Source organism: Apium graveolens, chromosome 2 (assembly GCF_009905375.1).
Source record: "Apium graveolens cultivar Ventura chromosome 2, ASM990537v1, whole genome shotgun sequence".
NCBI classification, from domain to species: Eukaryota; Viridiplantae; Streptophyta; class Magnoliopsida; order Apiales; family Apiaceae; genus Apium; species Apium graveolens.
Genome location: NC_133648.1, coordinates 282562792 through 282578254, shown reverse-complemented (window position 1 = coordinate 282578254; position 15463 = coordinate 282562792). Strand labels below are relative to the sequence as shown.

Here is a 15463-nt window from a genome sequence, read left to right as displayed (position 1 = left end):
TTGAGTCTCACTCCAAGGAACTGGAGGAGCCCTTTCTACAAACTTCTCGATAAAAACAACCTTAGCAGCTGGTGGTAGAGGAGCATGTCCAGAAGGACCATTTGCATCAGCATCTACATTAACATCAGCTTCATCAGAGTTTGCATCAGGCAGTGCAACAGAAGTGGCAGAATCTTCACTATCATCATCTTCTGATAAAATGACTATATGAGAAGCAATTGGAGATCCATCTCCATGATCATCAGAATTTAGCACTGAAGTGGCTGGAGGAGTGTGCTGAGAAAGTTGTGTAGTTGGTGGAGCTTCCAGATGCAAAACCTGAGGCACTTCCAAGTTATGGATGTCAATTTCATCACTTAGCCCCTGGTTATCAGCATGTACTGGAGATACTGGAGGTGTGGGAATATGAGTTGTTTCTGGCTCATGATGTAACACCCCCAAATCCGGGGTCGGGGATCCGGGTTGTCACGAGTTCCATTTCCCTTTTTAACACCCAATCTTAACAATTACTCAACTACTCTGTACTGTGACCCCACAATAAACACACACACCACACGTTATAGTCTCAGAGATGAACATCCAAAAATAACCACAAGTCATTTTATTCCACAATTATCTGCCAATACACCTTAAAAGGTTTTCTGAATAAATTTACATTTCTTTACCATTATTACAATTCATAAATATACATAATCTGGTACATTAGAAGTTGAAAGCCTAGCCTATTGGTAGCTCCTACCTCAACTACGGCGGCATCAATGCTTCTAGAAAACTGCGGAACGTCTCCTAATCGCTTGCGAATCGGGAGCTTGGTCCTGTTCATCCTTTCTATCTATTGTTGTGTGATGAAAGAAGAAAGCAAGGGTGAGCAGCAAGCCCACCAAAATAATATGTATAATGATTAATAGTATATGAGCCTTCTCTTAGTACTCATGAAAGTCTTGGTCAAAAGAAATGAACCAAGTTGATATCTTAATGCGATGAAGTCGCAAAATATTCAGTATATATATATATACATATATACTTTTCAAAATATTGGAAGTCCTCTTCCATGCATAATATACACAAAGTCCCAGTGTATAACTGTATATAAAAAAAAATATCGTTGCAAGGTGATCTCATATATCTAACCTTGTCTCAACGTTTTTCTGAAAATCTTTGTCATTCATAAGACAATTATTAATTAGATATAAGTTTAAAAGATGAAGTTACAAGATACCCCAATATACTTATATCTTTCCCAAATACTACTTGAACTACCACCGTTCAAGTTATAATTAGCTTCAAAAGTTCATCACATAGATGAGACTATAAGACAAGATTGGAATAGATTAAATATTTAAAATATTATCAAAATAAAATGAAGTTACGAGATACTTCATTTGATGTAAACATCATTTTGAAAACTTGACCCTGCCAACACTCAACAATCGCCCAACCGTAGCCTTTCTATCGAAGTGCTCTGGTTAGTGTTGCAGAAATTATCCAGTTGGATGATGAACTCATTATGGGAGTTTGCCGCACCAGGAAGACCACTTACGATGATCAGTCGTAGTAGTACAACCCCACCATTTTCTACATGTAGAGGAGAACCTGTCGGATTTACTTGTCAACCGAACACTGAACTCCTAAGGAATGGACCGCCTTAGCGGAACTTCCAGGCCATTTGGGCCAATATAATAAGGCTGGGCCGGCGCTACTCGGCCACTTACGCCACTCCTAGTTCAGATGAAATCCATGACTCTGAAACGTAAAGCTCGTCCCCACTTTCCCCAAGTAGAAACTTGTTGATACGGCTCCACCAAGAAGTCGTATCTATTTGGAAAGGAGAACTCACCGATATTTCCCAGGCGATGCCTGTTAATGGATTAACTTGTTCCAAGAATTTTACTTCCCGAGTGTTGGGTAAGTAATCAATTCATTTATCAAAACAGCAACCTCGTTGCGAATATAAAACACACCACAGAGCCGGATCCCTCAGGTTTTGAGCGAGTATTTAAATCCCTTTCGAAAGGAGGATCTTAAAAAATGAGTTTTGGGATCCGCTCTAACTTTTAAAAATCATTTTGAAGACTCGCAAAACATTTTTAAGAATGTTTGGAGTGAAGCTGATTTAATGAAGTAAATCAGTCCCCAGAATATTTAGAAAATGTCTGAATATTATTATTTCAATAATATTCCCATAAAGAATAATCTTTATAAAATAATTGAAGTAGAAGTATTAAAACTTATACTTGAAATGAGTATTAAATAACCAAAGATATACTTATATGAAAGTACTACCTTTATTTGAATAATCAAAAATAAGTTTGATTATCGACACCTTATTCTGTAATAAAATAAAGAATATATCTCAGCAAATAATCGGAGTCATAGATCCTCAAATGAATATTCAAATAATATTCATTAAATAATATAAACTGAGTCATAAGCCCTCGAATGAATATTCAAATAATATTCAGATAATAAAATAAAAGGAGTCATACGCCTTCGAATAATATTCGAAATAATATTCAATAATAAAATAAAGCTAAAGTTATCGAATAAACCTTATTCGATTAATAGTTTTGAAAACTATGACCATATATATATATAAGTATATATATATATATTTATATCCATATATACAAAACCTACTCGGGATCCTCGACTCCCGGTTTTAGAAAATATGTTCACCTTTGGGTCCCTATACTAAGGGTATGTGCAAATTACCGCTATCCTCTAGCATAGGTATTATCAACTGAATCAATTGAATCAACAGATATATATCAAGATTACGAAACAGACATGCATATATACCATATCAGCATGCTCCAATATATCGCAAAATTTGCTAATAACAATCATGCACTTATCACAAGATAATGCATATACATATATTTACATCACAACAACAGTATAACGGGTAGAAAACTTGCCTGAGCGACTTGGGGTTACGAATGGCTCGGGACGAGTCTGGTAACCTATAAACAACAAGTAAGTTGGAATTAAACCAAAGTCACTTGTACCTCTATACTTTAACTAACTTCGACTCTAACGCTTGTTTTGCGCTTACTGATTTTCTTAAGTCACTCGAGTACCCTCGGCTCCACCATTTTTTGTAATTTAACCTTTACGGGTTCTAAGGCGATTCCTTCACGAGTGTCTTACCAATTGCCTAACACACTTACCATAAATGTTTCATGCATTAATTAACCCTTTTTGGTCTTTAACCTATGTTTCAAAGTAAGGCGAGGGGAAAAGTTTCGTTCGCGAAACGCCGTTACTTGAAACGGTCGTTTCTCCTAAACCGTGCATCGGAATCGAACGAACTACATATCAAAACGAAGCTCGTAACATGAGCTATCTAAACATGGCAATGGTCATAATCTATCAGGGGGTTCTCGGGTCCTAATGTTATGCACAAAAACAGTCTAAAGAAAATCGGACGTTACGACGGCTATGTTTACGCGATTTCCCAATTTTAAACCATTCAAAACCAACCCAATTCAACCTCAAATCCAACATACAACCAACATGCATCCTTATCACATCATAAAAACCCCAACCAATTCAATTTTAACATTCATACTTATGCCTAAGCTTAACTTTAACCATTCTTAAGTTCTTTTAATCAAAACAACAACATTTACCATTCCAATTCAATACCATTTCAAATCCCAAACTCTAAATCACAACATCAAGCTACAATATCATCCTACTAATCAAAATCATCTTATAATACATAGGAATCTAGGGTTTGGAGATGGTATACCTTCCTTGAAGTGGTGGGAGGAGCTAGGAAGCCTTAAGAAGCTTTGAGAAGTCTTAGGAATGCTTGGATCTTCAAGGAAAACAAGAAAAACTTCAAGTTAAAAACTTGAAAACACTATTCATAGTCTTCTTCTTTGATTAAATGAAGAAGATGGAGAAGGAATTGATGGCTTAAACTCATGATATAGCCCTAACTAAGCATGAAGATGATTAGGGAATTAACTCACCAATTTAGGAAGCTTGGATCTTTGATTTTGAATTTCTTGCTCTTTTGAATAGTAAAAAGCCGAGAGCTTCTTCAAGAACAAGCCTTGGTTCTTTTTGATTTTGATGAAAATGATTTTGCTTGGCTTGGTTGGCTTGTTTTTGTGTTTGATTTAGTCAATTACCTTGTTGCCCTTGAATTTGTGTGGTTCTCATTCAACCACACCTCCTTCCTTCCCATGTCATGCTTGTGTCATCCTCATGATGTCATCCTCCCCTCCTTGTCCCCTTCTCATTGGTTGGGTGACATCATCCTCTCTAATCCCTTTGATTAACTTCCTAATTGTTTGCCTAATGACCGCTGATCTGTTATACGGTTCGCTTAACTTTCGTTTTCATTTATCGTTTGAAGGATCATACCCGGGATCTCATTACTTAGGTTCCCTTAACCTTTCTCAATACATTATATTCCTTTTTATGATCCTCTATTATAATCCTTTAATTTAAATCCTTTTATCCTGTTATCTTATACTCAATTCTTTCCGTATCTATTGGATTTTCGGGAAAAATCTAAGTGTTCGGATTTGGATTCTGACGATCTTTACATACACTTATATCCCATATAAAGTACTAATAAAATCTCAGAATATCCATATCAGAACCCCTACATAGTGTGGCATGAAAAGTTTTCTCATTCAGCTAAAACACTATTCACAAGGGTTACAAAAAGTTCAAAATTTTGGGGGTTATTACAGTCTCCCCTCCTTAAAAGGATTCCGTCCCGGAATCAAATTGAAAATAAATAGGGATACTCTCTTAGCATTGCACTCTCTAACTCTCGAGTAAATTTTCCCACATTGCGGTCCTACCACCAAACTCCGCCTAGTTTGATAACCCTTTTCCTAAGTACTTGTTCCTTTTCACTCTATAACCCTTCCTGGTTGCTCCATATAGGTTACGTCTGGTTGCATGTCTATGCGCTCATACGCCCCTATTTATCTGGCATCCAAATTATACTTCCTTAACATTGATACGTGGAACACGCTATGAACTTGCTACATGTTCGGGGTTAGGGCTAACTCATATGCTAACTTCCCAATACGTCTTAGTATATCCCAGGGTCCAACAATTCGTGGACTTAGCTTTCCTTTCTTTCCGAACCTCATCAATCTTTTTTTTTCCAAGGGATACCTATAACATTACTAGGTCCCCTATTTCCCATTCCTTGTCCTTTCGTGTTAAATCAACATACTTCGTGTTCCCATCTTGGGCTACTACCAGCCATCCTCTGATTAGATTTATCATGTCCTTGGTCCTTTGGACTACTGCGGGTCCGAGCATCTTGCGCTCTACAACTTCATCCTAACATAAGGGAGATCAACATTGTCTTCCCTCTAGGATCTCATAAGGCGATATCTCAATACTGACATATGATCTATTGTCGTGATATAACTTAATCCGCGTTAAGTGATCATTCCAAATTCTTTCAAGTCTATTGCACAGACTCTCATTATAGCTTTTAGCATTAGAGCTTTTGCTTCTCAATACCCATTCTTTTCCAGTTCGTAATTGCTATCACCTTCCGTTCCTAATATTATACTGGTTATACTTTTGCTCATTAGTGTTCTATAACCTTTTAATAACCACGTCAACCTTAGTATCACGAATGTGTTCCCATTCCGCATACTACCACCACTTTATTACTCCTTTTTCAGTTGTTTCTATTTTCCAAAATTTGATCAATCAAATAGAAGTAAAGGAATTTGTTGAGAGATCACTATGATCATGAACACTTGTTATATCGCATAGTTAGTACAGAAGGTGGCCAGCCTTTAGTACTTGACAAGCAATTAAACAACATGTGGTATCCTACTAGGCTTCTATCACAAAGATAGATAGTCATTCGGCAATACCTCCCCTTCTGGAAGGGTTGTTCTTCTCAGCTTACATGAAATGAAAAGAAGAGAAAAGAGCGAACTGAAGAGAATTGTATATATATGTAAAAATATTGCCATAAAATATCTGGCTTGGAATCTACCTCTGAACTATAGAGGTTTGTCATAGGAGAACAAAACATATATGTATTTATATCAACATCGAGTATTATCGCATCGCATTTCACATGCTTAAATATTTGCTATTCCGTCCATCATTCTATGGACCCATGCACTTCCTCTAGCTTATACACAATTACCTTTGAAACTCCCTCGATGTCGAAAATCGAACCTGGGATCTCATTCTAGACATCATCGTTACTAGAATTCTATGCTTGCATCGCAACCTTCCTCATATAATAATACGGCTCTCTATTGATAAGAAAGAATAAATATTCAATAGGTAGATACTCTACTTAATTAGTCTATCAATGATAACTTATACACTACCACTACCCGATTAGTGGTATTCAATCTCAACATCCATTCCAATACAACTCTCACGGTTGTAACCAGCTCATTACTCGCAGAATCATTGCTACATTACTATGGTCCACTACTGACCTACTGTCGTCATTCATTTTCCATGAAGTCTTAATAGCTAACCATACGGAGTCCATACATGTCGTATCAAATCCTTCTAGGGCGGTAACATAATCACCATTTCTGATTCATGAAGAACACTCCTGATCCTGACATACATACATGACATGAAGCAGATAAAATTGCAGAAGAGTTTCAATCAAAACAACGATAGCAGGTTAATACCATTCTAAATCATATGCCTTAAATAGAAGACTTACTCAAAGGTTCGTCTAGTCCTTTTTGAAACATGGTCCTGGCTTATCTCAAGATAGGACCTTCTAAGATAGATAGCCCGTTCATGGCGATTACACGAATTAAACCTTTACCAACTACTATTACGGTTGGGTATTGCACAGTCATCAGAAGGAATGTCAATCTTCCAAACCATAATACAACCTTCACAGTTTTAACCATCATCACTGTATTCTTTTGGCACAAGCGCCTATAATTATCCTCTTACCTTTAAAGTGTCGGCCACCTCTTTGGCCTTTCCTGATAGTAAAATTTCCTTACAGTCAATGTCACTTTAACCACCTCCAAATAAATTTTCTACCTTATTTCAATCACAGCTTATGTGAAAATGCTTTCCTTAAAATCTGATGAGTAAAAAAAAATCACCATTTTTCCATAAGTTATTGCCTCAGTCTTTAGAGGTTAATCACTGTCATGACTGACTCTCAATCATAATTAGAACATCTTTTATCTTAAGTCCTAATTGCCCTGAATAATTTCGACCATTACTGGTTCGATCCATACTTTCTCGTGGTTTAACACGTGCCCCACTTGGCAACATTATAAGTACGTCATATTTCCTTTATCAACATTTCTATTCTTGAAAATTTTGAATATTACCTTTCTCCTTGTAAAACCTCTAAGGTTATCCTTCAATCGTTCCTCCTGTATTCTCTAGATACAGGGCATATTAAAATACCATTTACTATTACTAGAACCATTGTCTATATACTTCTGAAAAATTTCTCCACTGATTCTTAAAGGTTGTTATTACCTTAATCCTTTCCAATTCATATTGTCAAAACTCACACTATCCCTATTAAGGGTGAAATGCCAACCTTTATGCATTCCCCTAGGATTCATTTTAAGTTACCGATGTTCTATCCTTAATTCCACCTTTGAAAAGGTACATGCATCCATCCATGGATAAACCAAGTCATATATCCTTGATAGATTATTTTATTCATCATTTCCACCTCGATAGTCTATGCCTAACTTATAATAGCATCCTTATTCAAATTGGGGTCAATCCATATGGCTTCCAAAAGATAACAATGGTCATCCGCTTTTCTTTCCTGATTTGGTAATGATAACATGGATGTTCTGGAAGATATTGGTCATGTTCAACGTGAACTTCTTCTTAATAATTCCTTATTTACTTTTGTTGTTTATCTCAACAGTTACCTCAATGTTGGGATATCTTTCATACCTGGCGTCTCCCTTTCTGAGTATCGAGCCACCGGTCTTACATTTCACATTATTGAAGGTCACTTCCTTCATCCAATTTTCCTACTTTCTTACTTTCTTGTCTCCTTAGTCTATCCGCGTCTTATTATTTATCCTTCGAACTATCTAAAGGTTTCCTTGAATCCTCCCAACTTAAAGGGGATAAAATATATGTATCTCTTATGCCTTCAACCATCAATTTTAACTCATGGTAAATCACCCTCATCCTGACGATTACATACTTTTCTATTTCTATTGCTACGAGTCTTTAGGGTTTCCTCATACCCATCTTCCTTATCATTCCTCCAACTCTATCACCTTTATATTCCTTTCCACTTCAGTTTCTTTTTATTTTCGTTTCCATTACAACCATTACATGAACCAACACTACATAAGCATTGATTTCAACCATCCCGTCATTCTGGATTCGTGTCCTCAGAACGAATCTTGACAACTTTTACATCTTAGATTCATAATTCATCATACTCGTCTGCCTTTGTTCTGGCTCTAAAGCTTTTACACTATCTCCTTATCTTTGGGAATTACTTTCCCGAAAACAATTGAATGAACTTAAATCAGTTTATTCTAACCTCTGGCTCCGTGCCTTTCTTGGTCTTTCACCAGCGGGTGGTCTCTCTCTTAGGAGGGTAAGTGACAAAAACGGTCTTTTGTGGTTCATCAATCATTTTGAATCTCAAATGATTCCTATATTTCCTTTAGCCAGGCTCTTGTCTCGGATGGGTCAGCCTGTTCCTTGGAACTCTGAGAGCTTAGCGATTTAAAGGTCATGAAAGAATTTCACACCACATTGTTTCCTCAAGGTGGTGGTTGGGAATAAAATATAAGTTCTGTTTAGACAGGTTCATGAATTTCCGTATAGGAGTACCGTCTCGGGTCTCCTTATCTCGCTCGACTTTTGCTTTCTTAGTCTAAATATCTCTTCCTACTCCCCATAATTGGAGTCATCTTTTAATTTAAAATCTTCATTTTCCACTTTATTATATTCCGGGTTCTTTATATCTTAATTGCGACCTCCCTGATTATCACGTTCAAGGTTTGCCCTTCATCTTATTCCTTGTGGGGGCATATTACTTGGAAAATTTTGAGAATCTCCGGATATTTGTCTTACTTACTTTGCTTAAGTCTTCCCCTCGTTTAGTCCTTGCACGATTGCAAATTATGAATTCTTAAGTTCGATAAACTTCATGACACTCTCTTAAGTGTTAATAGAGCAATTAACAATATGATTTATCACAAACAAACTGATCTGAACTGAAATTAACGAATATATACATAACCATTTGTTCGAGGGTACAACAACTGAACATATTAAAGAGGATTACATCATATGAACTTATCGCTCCTATCCCAAAAGTACTACCATAGATAGTCATCTCGTCATTAAAACTAATCATTCATAACTTAGGCTAATCCTCCAAAAGCGGTGCTACATAAAACCCTTGCTTGATTGCTCTGGCTCTGCACACTACCATGGATTAAGAGATGCGAGCACGCACGACATCCCTAACCTGCTCCATCACAGAGGTGATGAGGTCTAAGATAGTCGCAAGTAGAGCTGGATCAACCTGACCCTCAAGATGGCCTCTAGCTGTAACACGGGTGGTAGCCTCAATCCTTTCCATGCTATACGCTAATCCTGCCGGAAGTATCCCACCCTCAATCCTTGGTGCAGTAAGTCGATCCAACAGATCACTCCTAACATTCCGGGCCTCTGACAGGCCACCCAAAGTCATATGATAATCAGCGATGAGAGAAGCCTGTGTGGTAGCATCTAGCAGTCCATGGGGTGCAGGTGGTGCAGACCCAGGAGATCCAAATGGATAACCAAGCACGGTATCAGGTGACAATGGTTCAGGGGATAAAGGTGGGATTTCCTCAGTATGTGCTGGGCTCTGTACAGGGGAGGGAACAGGAATTGGTGGAACCTCATGGGTGTCTACAGGAGCCTCTGGAAGAGGGTCTGATACTGGTATAATTGGGGTCATGGAAGGCCCCACTCCTTCTGCCCTCATTAACCTTTGGGCCCTTGGTAACTCTTCATCCTCTAGTGCCACCCTCGTGGCCATTCTTGCTCTGGTAGTCGCCCTGACTACGGTCATCTGTTCCTCAACGGTCCTTTCTTCATTCTCATCAGGATCCTCCATGAGATCCTCCTTAGCCACAATCCTTCCCGAAATAGCATCCTCAACCGCAACATTCTCTATCTGAACCTCATCCGGTCCCTTATTAGGGTACTCCATCGGATTCACAATTTGATCTCCAACTTGTAATAAAACATCCTCATGCTGATGCTCCTGAACCTCAAGGTTTGGTGCCCCGCTACCCTATAGAAGAACAAACTATATTACTATCACGATACTTATAAGGGTTCCCGTAAGGGTTTTTTTAACTGTCAGTGCTACGTCAGGTAGCCCGACTATGAACTTGGCAAGAGTTCTTATTATCTTAGTGAACTTATTATCTTAATGTCACATCATCTCTGAGGTTTATAACGCTTAGCTCTGATACCATTTCTGTAACACCCCCAAATCCGGGGTCGGGGATCCGGGTTGTCACGAGTTCCATTTCCCTTAATAACACCCAATCTTAACAATTACTCAACTACTCTGTACTGTGACCCCACAATAAACACACACACCACACGTTATAGTCTCAGAGATGAACATCCAAAAATAACCACAAGTCATTTTATTCCACAATTATCTGCCAATACACCTTAAAAGGTTTTTTGAATAAATTTACATTTCTTTGCCATTATTACAATTCATAAATATACATAATCTGGTACATTAGAAGTTGAAAGCCTAGCCTATTGGTAGCTCCTACCTCAACTACGGCGGCATCAATGCTTCTAGAAAACTGCGGAACGTCTCCTAATCGCTTGCGAATCGGGAGCTTGGTCCTGTTCATCCTTTCTATCTGTTGTTGTGTGATGAAAGAAGAAAGCAAGGGTGAGCAGCAAGCCCACCAAAATAATATGTATAATGATTAATAGTATATGAGCCTTCTCTTAGTACTCATGAAAGTCTTGGTCAAAAGAAATGAACCAAGTTGATATCTTAATGCGATGAAGTCGCAAAATATTCAGTATATATATATACATATATACTTTTCAAAATATTGGAAGTCCTCTTCCATGCATAATATACACAAAGTCCCAGTGTAAAACTGTATATAAAAAAAATATCGTTGCAAGGTGATCTCATATATCTAACCTTGTCTCAACGTTTTTCTGGAAATCTTTGTCATTCATAAGACAATTATTAAATAGATATAAGTTTAAAAGATGAAGTTACAAGATACCCCAATATACTTATATCTTTCCCAAATACTACTTGAACTACCACCGTTCAAGTTATAATTAGCTTCAAAAGTTCATCACATAGATGAGACTATAAGACAAGATTGGAATAGATTAAATCTTTAAAATATTATCAAAATAAAATGAAGTTACGAGATACTTCATTTGATGTAAACATCATTTTGAAAACTTGACCCTGCCAACACTCAACAATCGCCCAACCGTAGCCTTTCTATCGAAGTGCTCTGGTTAGTGTTGCAGAAATTATCCAGTTGGATGATGAACTCATTACGGGAGTTTGCCGCACCAGGAAGACCACTTACGATGATCAGTCGTAGTAGTACAACCCCACCATTTTCTACATGTAGAGGAGAACCTGTCGGATTTACTTGTCAACCGAACACTGAACTCCTAAGGAATGGACCGCCTTAGCGGAACTTCCAGGCCATTTGGGCCAATATAATAAGGCTGGGCCGGCGCTACTCGGCCACTTATGCCACTCCTAGTTCAGATGAAATCCATGACTCTGAAACGTAAAGCTCGTCCCCACTTTCCCCAAGTAGAAACTTGTTGATACGGCTCCACCAAGAAGTCGTATCTATTTGGAAAGGAGAACTCACCGATATTTCCCAGGCGATGCCTGTTAATGGATTAACTTGTTCCAAGAATTTTACTTCCCGAGTGTTGGGTAAGTAATCAATTCATTTATCAAAACAGCAACCTCGTTGCGAATATAAAACACACCACAGAGCCGGATCCCTCAGGTTTTGAGCGAGTATTTAAATCCCCTTCGAAAGGAGGATCTTAAAAAATGAGTTTTGGGATCCGCTCTAACTTTTAAAAATCATTTTGAAGACTCGCAAAACATTTTTAAGAATGTTTGGAGTGAAGCTGATTTAATGAAGTAAATCAGTCCCCAGAATATTTAGAAAATGTCTGAATATTATTATTTCAATAATATTCCCATAAAGAATAATCTTTATAAAATAATTGAAGTAGAAGTATTAAAACTTATACTTGAAATGAGTATTAAATAACCAAAGATATACTTATATGAAAGTACTATCTTTATTTGAATAATCAAAAATAAGTTTGATTATCGACACCTTATTCTGTAATAAAATAAAGAATATATCTCAGCAAATAATCGGAGTCATAGATCCTCAAATGAATATTCAAATAATATTCATTAAATAATATAAACTGAGTCATAAGCCCTCGAATGAATATTCAAATAATATTCAGATAATAAAATAAAAGGAGTCATACGCCTTCGAATAATATTCGAAATAATATTCAATAATAAAATAAAGCTAAAGTTATCGAATAAACCTTATTCGATTAATAGTTTTGAAAACTATGACCATATATATATATAAGTATATATATATATATATATATTTATAACCATATATACAAAACCTACTCGGGATCCTCGACTCCCGGTTTTAGAAAATATTTTCACCTTTGGGTCCCTATACTAAGGGTATGTGCAAATTACCGCTATCCTCTAGCATATGTATTATCAACTGAATCAATTGAATCAACAGATATATATCAAGATTACGAAATAGACATGCATATATACCATATCAGCATGCTCCAATATATCGCAAAATTTGCTAATAACAATCATGCACTTATCACAAGATAATGCATATACATATATTTACATCACAACAACAGTATAACGGGTAGAAAACTTGCCTGAGCGAATTGGGGTTACGAATGGCTCGGGACGAGTCTGGTAACCTATAAACAACAAGTAAGTTGGAATTAAACCAAAGTCACTTGTACCTCTATACTTTAACTAACTTCGACTCTAACGCTTGTTTTGCGCTTACTGATTTTCTTAAGTCACTCGAGTACCCTCGGCTCCACCATTTTTTGTAATTTAACCTTTACGAGTTCTAAGGCGATTCCTTCGCGAGTGTCTTACCAATTGCCTAACACACTTACCATAAATGTTTCATGCATTAATTAACCCTTTTTGGTCTTTAACCTATGTTTCAAAGTAAGGCGAGGGGAAAAGTTTCGTTCGCGAAATGCCGTTACTTGAAACGGTCGTTTCTCCTAAACTGTGCATCGGAATCGAACGAACTACATATCAAAACGAAGCTCGTAACATGAGCTATCTAAACATGGCAATGGTCATAATCTAGCAGGGGGTTCTCGGGTCCTAATGTTATGCACAAAAACAGTCTAAAGAAAATCGGACGTTACGACGGTTATGTTTACGCGATTTCCCAATTTTAAACCATTCAAAACCAACCCAATTCAACCTCAAATCCAACATACAACCAACATCCATCCTTATCACATCATAACAACCCCAACCAATTCAATTATAACATTCATACTTATGCCTAAGCTTAACTTTAACCATTCTTAAGTTCTTTTAATCAAAACAACAACATTTACCATTCCAATTCAATACCATTTCAAATCCCAAACTCTAAATCACAACATCAAGCTACAATATCATCCTACTAATCAAAATCATCTTATAATACATAGGAATCTAGGGTTTGGAGATGGTATACCTTCCTTGAAGTGGTGGGAGGAGCTAGGAAGCCTTAAGAAGCTTTGAGAAGTCTTAGGAATGCTTGGATCTTCAAGGAAAACAAGAAAAACTTCAAGTTAAAAACTTGAAAACACTATTCATAGTCTTCTTCTTTGATTAAATGAAGAAGATGGAGAAGGAATTTATGGCTTAAACTCATGATATAGCCCTAACTAAGCATGAAGATGATTAGGGAATTAACTCACCAATTTAGGAAGCTTGGATCTTTGATTTTGAATTTCTTGCTCTTTTGAATAGTAAAAAGCCGAGAGCTTCTTCAAGAACAAGCCTTGGTTCTTTTTGATTTTGATGAAAATGATTTTGCTTGGCTTGGTTGGCTTGTTTTTGTGTTTGATTTAGTCAATTACCTTGTTGCCCTTGAATTTGTGTGGTTCTCATTCAACCACACCTCCTTCCTTCCCATGTCATGCTTGTGTCATCCTCATGATGTCATCCTCCCCTCCTTGTCCCCTTCTCATTGGTTGGGTGACATCATCCTCTCTAATCCCTTTGATTAACTTCCTAATTGTTTGCCTAATGACCGCTGATCTGTTATACGGTTCGCTTAACTTTCGTTTTCATTTATCGTTTGAAGGATCATACCCGGGATCTCATTACTTAGGTTCCCTTAACCTTTCTCAATACATTATATTCCTTTTTATGATCCTCTATTATAATCCTTTAATTTAAATCCTTTTATCCTGTTATCTTATACTCAATTCTTTCCGTATCTATTGGATTTTCGGGAAAAATCTAAGTGTTCGGATTTGGATTCTGACGATCTTTACATACACTTATATCCCATATAAAGTACTAATAAAATCTCAGAATATCCATATCAGAACCCCTACATAGTGTGGCATGAAAAGTTTTCTCATTCAGCTAAAACACTATTCACAAGGGTTACAAAAAGTTCAAAATTTTGGGGGTTATTACACATGAAGTGGAGAGTGATGAGTTGCATGAAGGTCTGGATCAGCACATGGAGAATTGTGAGCTTGAACAGGGTCTTGTGAGATCAGAGATTCCTGACCCCCTTCCTTAGCTGTTGCTTCCATTCCTTTACCAGAATCTGCAGGCCTTTTTGCTAATGTTTTAAATCTTTTTGCTTTTGAAAAGACTGTAGGAGCTGCATCATCAGAATGAATTGTTCTAGGCCTTTTAAGGGACCTAGAACTCCCAGTCTCTGTATCTTTCTGAGAAGAGACTTTCTCAGCAGCAGGAACAACAGGTTCTGTAGGTTGAACCTGTGCCTCATCATCTGATTCATCTCTCAAGATGATCCTCCTTCTTTTCTACTATGAAACTTTCTTAGATTTTGATGCTGTTGCTCTAGCAGAAGAAGGCTGCACTGTAGTATGTGCAGATGGATAATGAGCATATTCTGATGTTTGTGTTTGAGGAGGGATAGAAGTAGGGTCTGATGGTTGTGGTTGAGGGTGTGGTTGTGGTTGTGGTACATCAGGATAAATTACAGAGTATTTGGCAGCATCAGCATTTACCAGGGCTTGTTTGACAACTAAGGGAATTCTAAGAGGTCTCAAAATTGCCTTTTTGTTATCAACATTTAGTAAATCAGTAAAAGCCCTTTTGGCTAGCTTAAAGGATTCTAACAGGTCACTGGCTAAGATAGGTGCATCTTCT

General features: G+C 37.2%; 1 pseudogene; it reads right to left on the bottom strand.

Moving 5' to 3' along the window:
* Window positions 1–15463, bottom strand: part of LOC141701512 (systemin receptor SR160-like) — a 37957-nt pseudogene that overhangs the window by 5167 nt on the left and 17327 nt on the right.